This window comes from Anomaloglossus baeobatrachus, unplaced genomic scaffold (assembly GCF_048569485.1).
Source record: "Anomaloglossus baeobatrachus isolate aAnoBae1 unplaced genomic scaffold, aAnoBae1.hap1 Scaffold_4634, whole genome shotgun sequence".
Lineage (NCBI taxonomy): Eukaryota > Metazoa > Chordata > Amphibia > Anura > Aromobatidae > Anomaloglossus > Anomaloglossus baeobatrachus.
In genome coordinates, this window is record NW_027443976.1 from 23,965 (window position 1) to 31,460 (window position 7,496).

The 7,496-nt window shown below is 45.9% G+C and overlaps 5 non-coding genes across 5 annotated transcripts; all 5 read left to right on the plus strand.

Moving 5' to 3' along the window:
* The first annotated feature begins 292 nt into the window (after nucleotides 1-292).
* Nucleotides 293-483, plus strand: LOC142280893 (U2 spliceosomal RNA). Its single transcript, XR_012743074.1, has one exon. It is a non-coding gene; the product is annotated as a U2 spliceosomal RNA (small nuclear RNA).
* Nucleotides 484-1,870: 1,387 nt separating this feature from the next.
* Nucleotides 1,871-2,061, plus strand: LOC142280894 (U2 spliceosomal RNA). The gene has a single exon (XR_012743075.1). It is a non-coding gene; the product is annotated as a U2 spliceosomal RNA (small nuclear RNA).
* A 1,387-nt stretch (nucleotides 2,062-3,448) lies between these two features.
* LOC142280896 (U2 spliceosomal RNA) lies at nucleotides 3,449-3,639 on the plus strand. Its single transcript, XR_012743077.1, has one exon. It is a non-coding gene; the product is annotated as a U2 spliceosomal RNA (small nuclear RNA).
* Nucleotides 3,640-5,026: 1,387 nt separating this feature from the next.
* On the plus strand, nucleotides 5,027-5,217 carry LOC142280897 (U2 spliceosomal RNA). The gene has a single exon (XR_012743078.1). It is a non-coding gene; the product is annotated as a U2 spliceosomal RNA (small nuclear RNA).
* A 1,387-nt stretch (nucleotides 5,218-6,604) lies between these two features.
* Nucleotides 6,605-6,795, plus strand: LOC142280898 (U2 spliceosomal RNA). The gene has a single exon (XR_012743079.1). It is a non-coding gene; the product is annotated as a U2 spliceosomal RNA (small nuclear RNA).
* Nucleotides 6,796-7,496: the final 701 nt, after the last annotated feature.

Consider the following 7,496-nt stretch of genomic DNA (forward strand, 5'->3'; position numbering starts at 1 on the left):
GTCAGGCAACCTGTCCTGTCCGTCTTTTTGTATCGTGAATTGGAAAGACTGCAAGGGGGAGGGGAGTTGCTTGCGCCCTAAAGGAGGAGTTATTCAGATTCATTGCAGTGGGCGGCGGCTGCAAAACGCACCATTCTTCTTGTTTTTGCTCTGCAAAGCAGCCTTTTCAAGGGTTGGCTTGGGTGACAAAATGTCTTGTGTAGGCGTGGGTTTGTCTCCCTCTCGCTCTCTCTCCCTAAGATGTGTCCGGCATAGGCCAGGGTGCCACTCGAGGCCCAAACCAATTCTGGTTATCGCTTCTCGGCCTTTTGGCTAAGATCAAGTGTAGTATCTGTTCTTATCAGTTTAATATCTGATACGTCCCCTATCTGGGGACCATATATTAAATGGATTTTTAGAACAGGGAGATGGAAAAAGAGCTTGCTCTGTCCACTCCACGCATTGACCTGGTATTGCAGTACCTCCAGGAACGGTGCACCCCTTCTTAACCCAGTTTCCAAAAGCAGAACTCAATTCACCTGATTCATATTAGCCCGATTTAATGAATTGGAAGAAAGCATACGTCTTCATATGCACCTCAATTTGGCCCATTCACTTTTCACACTTCCTCCTTTTGTTTTTTATCTTTCACACTTTTGACTTTCTTTATTCATCCAAATAGCAAACTCATCACCACTCAACCTGACCAACTCGGCTATGTCCCCGTGCTGCAGTTCTCTGTCTTATCTAGATCATTTGCAATTGAATGGAATAGATCCCTTTTGGACAAAGTGGATTCACCTGCTGCTGCAGTGACCACAGGTGTGATAAGATCTAGAATTGGCATCTGGTGCGATCTCTCCGCTTCCACTCCAAAGAAAGTTACCTGTTTATTCCTATCATGCATTGGTTTTTGGGGTTTTCTTTGAGTAATGATGATCTCTTTAGTAGTCTGTTGGCGCCCTCTCCTGGAGGAATAGTTTGCTTGCTCTTGGACATTCTAAAAGAGAGGTCATGATAGACATTGAGCTTCTGAGCTCAATTGGGGACAGTCATGGGTGATGAATGTTTGCAACCTACTGCGAAGCCTCATACCGCAATATAAGGAACGTCAAATACTAAGAAAGGGCGGCCTATGAAAGAATTACTACTTTCAATAAGTACACTTAAACGGCTAATTGGGAATAGAAAAACTGTAAAAAGCCCTCTGAGAAAGCCCCCCTCTAACCTTTGATAGTAAGCTTTTCTGTAGTCTGCCTGTTGATGTATTTTCCGTTTGAACTGTGCACAACATGAAGAGACGGAACACTGGCGGCTTGTCACAATGCCCCCCGATGACATCACAATAGCGCTGCTGCCTAGAAAACAAGCTGCGCAGAAGAAGTTGTTCTTTGGGTGGGAGGGTGGGCTAGTGGAAGGAGGGGGCAATCTCTTTTTTTCCCGGGTGGTAGGGGGATGACAGGAGAAGGGAAGCGGGTGGTGAGAAAGGTACAGAGGGCAGGGTTTGGGGGCTGGGAAGGAAAGGGAAAAGATTAGGGTTTGGGGATGATGAAAGGGCTTTCTACGGGTAAGGATGGCAAAGGGTGGCAGTGACGGAAAGTCAGGCAACCTGTCCTGTCCGTCTTTTTGTATCGTGAATTGGAAAGACTGCAAGGGGGAGGGGAGTTGCTTGCGCCCTAAAGGAGGAGTTATTCAGATTCATTGCAGTGGGCGGCGGCTGCAAAACGCACCATTCTTCTTGTTTTTGCTCTGCAAAGCAGCCTTTTCAAGGGTTGGCTTGGGTGACAAAATGTCTTGTGTAGGCGTGGGTTTGTCTCCCTCTCGCTCTCTCTCCCTAAGATGTGTCCGGCATAGGCCAGGGTGCCACTCGAGGCCCAAACCAATTCTGGTTATCGCTTCTCGGCCTTTTGGCTAAGATCAAGTGTAGTATCTGTTCTTATCAGTTTAATATCTGATACGTCCCCTATCTGGGGACCATATATTAAATGGATTTTTAGAACAGGGAGATGGAAAAAGAGCTTGCTCTGTCCACTCCACGCATTGACCTGGTATTGCAGTACCTCCAGGAACGGTGCACCCCTTCTTAACCCAGTTTCCAAAAGCAGAACTCAATTCACCTGATTCATATTAGCCCGATTTAATGAATTGGAAGAAAGCATACGTCTTCATATGCACCTCAATTTGGCCCATTCACTTTTCACACTTCCTCCTTTTGTTTTTTATCTTTCACACTTTTGACTTTCTTTATTCATCCAAATAGCAAACTCATCACCACTCAACCTGACCAACTCGGCTATGTCCCCGTGCTGCAGTTCTCTGTCTTATCTAGATCATTTGCAATTGAATGGAATAGATCCCTTTTGGACAAAGTGGATTCACCTGCTGCTGCAGTGACCACAGGTGTGATAAGATCTAGAATTGGCATCTGGTGCGATCTCTCCGCTTCCACTCCAAAGAAAGTTACCTGTTTATTCCTATCATGCATTGGTTTTTGGGGTTTTCTTTGAGTAATGATGATCTCTTTAGTAGTCTGTTGGCGCCCTCTCCTGGAGGAATAGTTTGCTTGCTCTTGGACATTCTAAAAGAGAGGTCATGATAGACATTGAGCTTCTGAGCTCAATTGGGGACAGTCATGGGTGATGAATGTTTGCAACCTACTGCGAAGCCTCATACCGCAATATAAGGAACGTCAAATACTAAGAAAGGGCGGCCTATGAAAGAATTACTACTTTCAATAAGTACACTTAAACGGCTAATTGGGAATAGAAAAACTGTAAAAAGCCCTCTGAGAAAGCCCCCCTCTAACCTTTGATAGTAAGCTTTTCTGTAGTCTGCCTGTTGATGTATTTTCCGTTTGAACTGTGCACAACATGAAGAGACGGAACACTGGCGGCTTGTCACAATGCCCCCCGATGACATCACAATAGCGCTGCTGCCTAGAAAACAAGCTGCGCAGAAGAAGTTGTTCTTTGGGTGGGAGGGTGGGCTAGTGGAAGGAGGGGGCAATCTCTTTTTTTCCCGGGTGGTAGGGGGATGACAGGAGAAGGGAAGCGGGTGGTGAGAAAGGTACAGAGGGCAGGGTTTGGGGGCTGGGAAGGAAAGGGAAAAGATTAGGGTTTGGGGATGATGAAAGGGCTTTCTACGGGTAAGGATGGCAAAGGGTGGCAGTGACGGAAAGTCAGGCAACCTGTCCTGTCCGTCTTTTTGTATCGTGAATTGGAAAGACTGCAAGGGGGAGGGGAGTTGCTTGCGCCCTAAAGGAGGAGTTATTCAGATTCATTGCAGTGGGCGGCGGCTGCAAAACGCACCATTCTTCTTGTTTTTGCTCTGCAAAGCAGCCTTTTCAAGGGTTGGCTTGGGTGACAAAATGTCTTGTGTAGGCGTGGGTTTGTCTCCCTCTCGCTCTCTCTCCCTAAGATGTGTCCGGCATAGGCCAGGGTGCCACTCGAGGCCCAAACCAATTCTGGTTATCGCTTCTCGGCCTTTTGGCTAAGATCAAGTGTAGTATCTGTTCTTATCAGTTTAATATCTGATACGTCCCCTATCTGGGGACCATATATTAAATGGATTTTTAGAACAGGGAGATGGAAAAAGAGCTTGCTCTGTCCACTCCACGCATTGACCTGGTATTGCAGTACCTCCAGGAACGGTGCACCCCTTCTTAACCCAGTTTCCAAAAGCAGAACTCAATTCACCTGATTCATATTAGCCCGATTTAATGAATTGGAAGAAAGCATACGTCTTCATATGCACCTCAATTTGGCCCATTCACTTTTCACACTTCCTCCTTTTGTTTTTTATCTTTCACACTTTTGACTTTCTTTATTCATCCAAATAGCAAACTCATCACCACTCAACCTGACCAACTCGGCTATGTCCCCGTGCTGCAGTTCTCTGTCTTATCTAGATCATTTGCAATTGAATGGAATAGATCCCTTTTGGACAAAGTGGATTCACCTGCTGCTGCAGTGACCACAGGTGTGATAAGATCTAGAATTGGCATCTGGTGCGATCTCTCCGCTTCCACTCCAAAGAAAGTTACCTGTTTATTCCTATCATGCATTGGTTTTTGGGGTTTTCTTTGAGTAATGATGATCTCTTTAGTAGTCTGTTGGCGCCCTCTCCTGGAGGAATAGTTTGCTTGCTCTTGGACATTCTAAAAGAGAGGTCATGATAGACATTGAGCTTCTGAGCTCAATTGGGGACAGTCATGGGTGATGAATGTTTGCAACCTACTGCGAAGCCTCATACCGCAATATAAGGAACGTCAAATACTAAGAAAGGGCGGCCTATGAAAGAATTACTACTTTCAATAAGTACACTTAAACGGCTAATTGGGAATAGAAAAACTGTAAAAAGCCCTCTGAGAAAGCCCCCCTCTAACCTTTGATAGTAAGCTTTTCTGTAGTCTGCCTGTTGATGTATTTTCCGTTTGAACTGTGCACAACATGAAGAGACGGAACACTGGCGGCTTGTCACAATGCCCCCCGATGACATCACAATAGCGCTGCTGCCTAGAAAACAAGCTGCGCAGAAGAAGTTGTTCTTTGGGTGGGAGGGTGGGCTAGTGGAAGGAGGGGGCAATCTCTTTTTTTCCCGGGTGGTAGGGGGATGACAGGAGAAGGGAAGCGGGTGGTGAGAAAGGTACAGAGGGCAGGGTTTGGGGGCTGGGAAGGAAAGGGAAAAGATTAGGGTTTGGGGATGATGAAAGGGCTTTCTACGGGTAAGGATGGCAAAGGGTGGCAGTGACGGAAAGTCAGGCAACCTGTCCTGTCCGTCTTTTTGTATCGTGAATTGGAAAGACTGCAAGGGGGAGGGGAGTTGCTTGCGCCCTAAAGGAGGAGTTATTCAGATTCATTGCAGTGGGCGGCGGCTGCAAAACGCACCATTCTTCTTGTTTTTGCTCTGCAAAGCAGCCTTTTCAAGGGTTGGCTTGGGTGACAAAATGTCTTGTGTAGGCGTGGGTTTGTCTCCCTCTCGCTCTCTCTCCCTAAGATGTGTCCGGCATAGGCCAGGGTGCCACTCGAGGCCCAAACCAATTCTGGTTATCGCTTCTCGGCCTTTTGGCTAAGATCAAGTGTAGTATCTGTTCTTATCAGTTTAATATCTGATACGTCCCCTATCTGGGGACCATATATTAAATGGATTTTTAGAACAGGGAGATGGAAAAAGAGCTTGCTCTGTCCACTCCACGCATTGACCTGGTATTGCAGTACCTCCAGGAACGATGCACCCCTTCTTAACCCAGTTTCCAAAAGCAGAACTCAATTCACCTGATTCATATTAGCCCGATTTAATGAATTGGAAGAAAGCATACGTCTTCATATGCACCTCAATTTGGCCCATTCACTTTTCACACTTCCTCCTTTTGTTTTTTATCTTTCACACTTTTGACTTTCTTTATTCATCCAAATAGCAAACTCATCACCACTCAACCTGACCAACTCGGCTATGTCCCCGTGCTGCAGTTCTCTGTCTTATCTAGATCATTTGCAATTGAATGGAATAGATCCCTTTTGGACAAAGTGGATTCACCTGCTGCTGCAGTGACCACAGGTGTGATAAGATCTAGAATTGGCATCTGGTGCGATCTCTCCGCTTCCACTCCAAAGAAAGTTACCTGTTTATTCCTATCATGCATTGGTTTTTGGGGTTTTCTTTGAGTAATGATGATCTCTTTAGTAGTCTGTTGGCGCCCTCTCCTGGAGGAATAGTTTGCTTGCTCTTGGACATTCTAAAAGAGAGGTCATGATAGACATTGAGCTTCTGAGCTCAATTGGGGACAGTCATGGGTGATGAATGTTTGCAACCTACTGCGAAGCCTCATACCGCAATATAAGGAACGTCAAATACTAAGAAAGGGCGGCCTATGAAAGAATTACTACTTTCAATAAGTACACTTAAACGGCTAATTGGGAATAGAAAAACTGTAAAAAGCCCTCTGAGAAAGCCCCCCTCTAACCTTTGATAGTAAGCTTTTCTGTAGTCTGCCTGTTGATGTATTTTCCGTTTGAACTGTGCACAACATGAAGAGACGGAACACTGGCGGCTTGTCACAATGCCCCCCGATGACATCACAATAGCGCTGCTGCCTAGAAAACAAGCTGCGCAGAAGAAGTTGTTCTTTGGGTGGGAGGGTGGGCTAGTGGAAGGAGGGGGCAATCTCTTTTTTTCCCGGGTGGTAGGGGGATGACAGGAGAAGGGAAGCGGGTGGTGAGAAAGGTACAGAGGGCAGGGTTTGGGGGCTGGGAAGGAAAGGGAAAAGATTAGGGTTTGGGGATGATGAAAGGGCTTTCTACGGGTAAGGATGGCAAAGGGTGGCAGTGACGGAAAGTCAGGCAACCTGTCCTGTCCGTCTTTTTGTATCGTGAATTGGAAAGACTGCAAGGGGGAGGGGAGTTGCTTGCGCCCTAAAGGAGGAGTTATTCAGATTCATTGCAGTGGGCGGCGGCTGCAAAACGCACCATTCTTCTTGTTTTTGCTCTGCAAAGCAGCCTTTTCAAGGGTTGGCTTGGGTGACAAAATGTCTTGTGTAGGCGTGGGTTTGTCTCCCTCTCGCTCTCTCTCCCTAAGATGTGTCCGGCATAGGCCAGGGTGCCACTCGAGGCCCAAACCAATTCTGGTTATCGCTTCTCGGCCTTTTGGCTAAGATCAAGTGTAGTATCTGTTCTTATCAGTTTAATATCTGATACGTCCCCTATCTGGGGACCATATATTAAATGCATTTTTAGAACAGGGAGATGGAAAAAGAGCTTGCTCTGTCCACTCCACGCATTGACCTGGTATTGCAGTACCTCCAGGAACGGTGCACCCCTTCTTAACCCAGTTTCCAAAAGCAGAACTCAATTCACCTGATTCATATTAGCCCGATTTAATGAATTGGAAGAAAGCATACGTCTTCATATGCACCTCAATTTGGCCCATTCACTTTTCACACTTCCTCCTTTTGTTTTTTATCTTTCACACTTTTGACTTTCTTTATTCATCCAAATAGCAAACTCATCACCACTCAACCTGACCAACTCGGCTATGTCCCCGTGCTGCAGTTCTCTGTCTTATCTAGATCATTTGCAATTGAATGGAATAGATCCCTTTTGGACAAAGTGGATTCACCTGCTGCTGCAGTGACCACAGGTGTGATAAGATCTAGAATTGGCATCTGGTGCGATCTCTCCGCTTCCACTCCAAAGAAAGTTACCTGTTTATTCCTATCATGCATTGGTTTTTGGGGTTTTCTTTGAGTAATGATGATCTCTTTAGTAGTCTGTTGGCGCCCTCTCCTGGAGGAATAGTTTGCTTGCTCTTGGACATTCTAAAAGAGAGGTCATGATAGACATTGAGCTTCTGAGCTCAATTGGGGACAGTCATGGGTGATGAATGTTTGCAACCTACTGCGAAGCCTCATACCGCAATATAAGGAACGTCAAATACTAAGAAAGGGCGGCCTATGAAAGAATTACTACTTTCAATAAGTACACTTAAACGGCTAATTGGGAATAGAAAAACTGTAAAAAGCC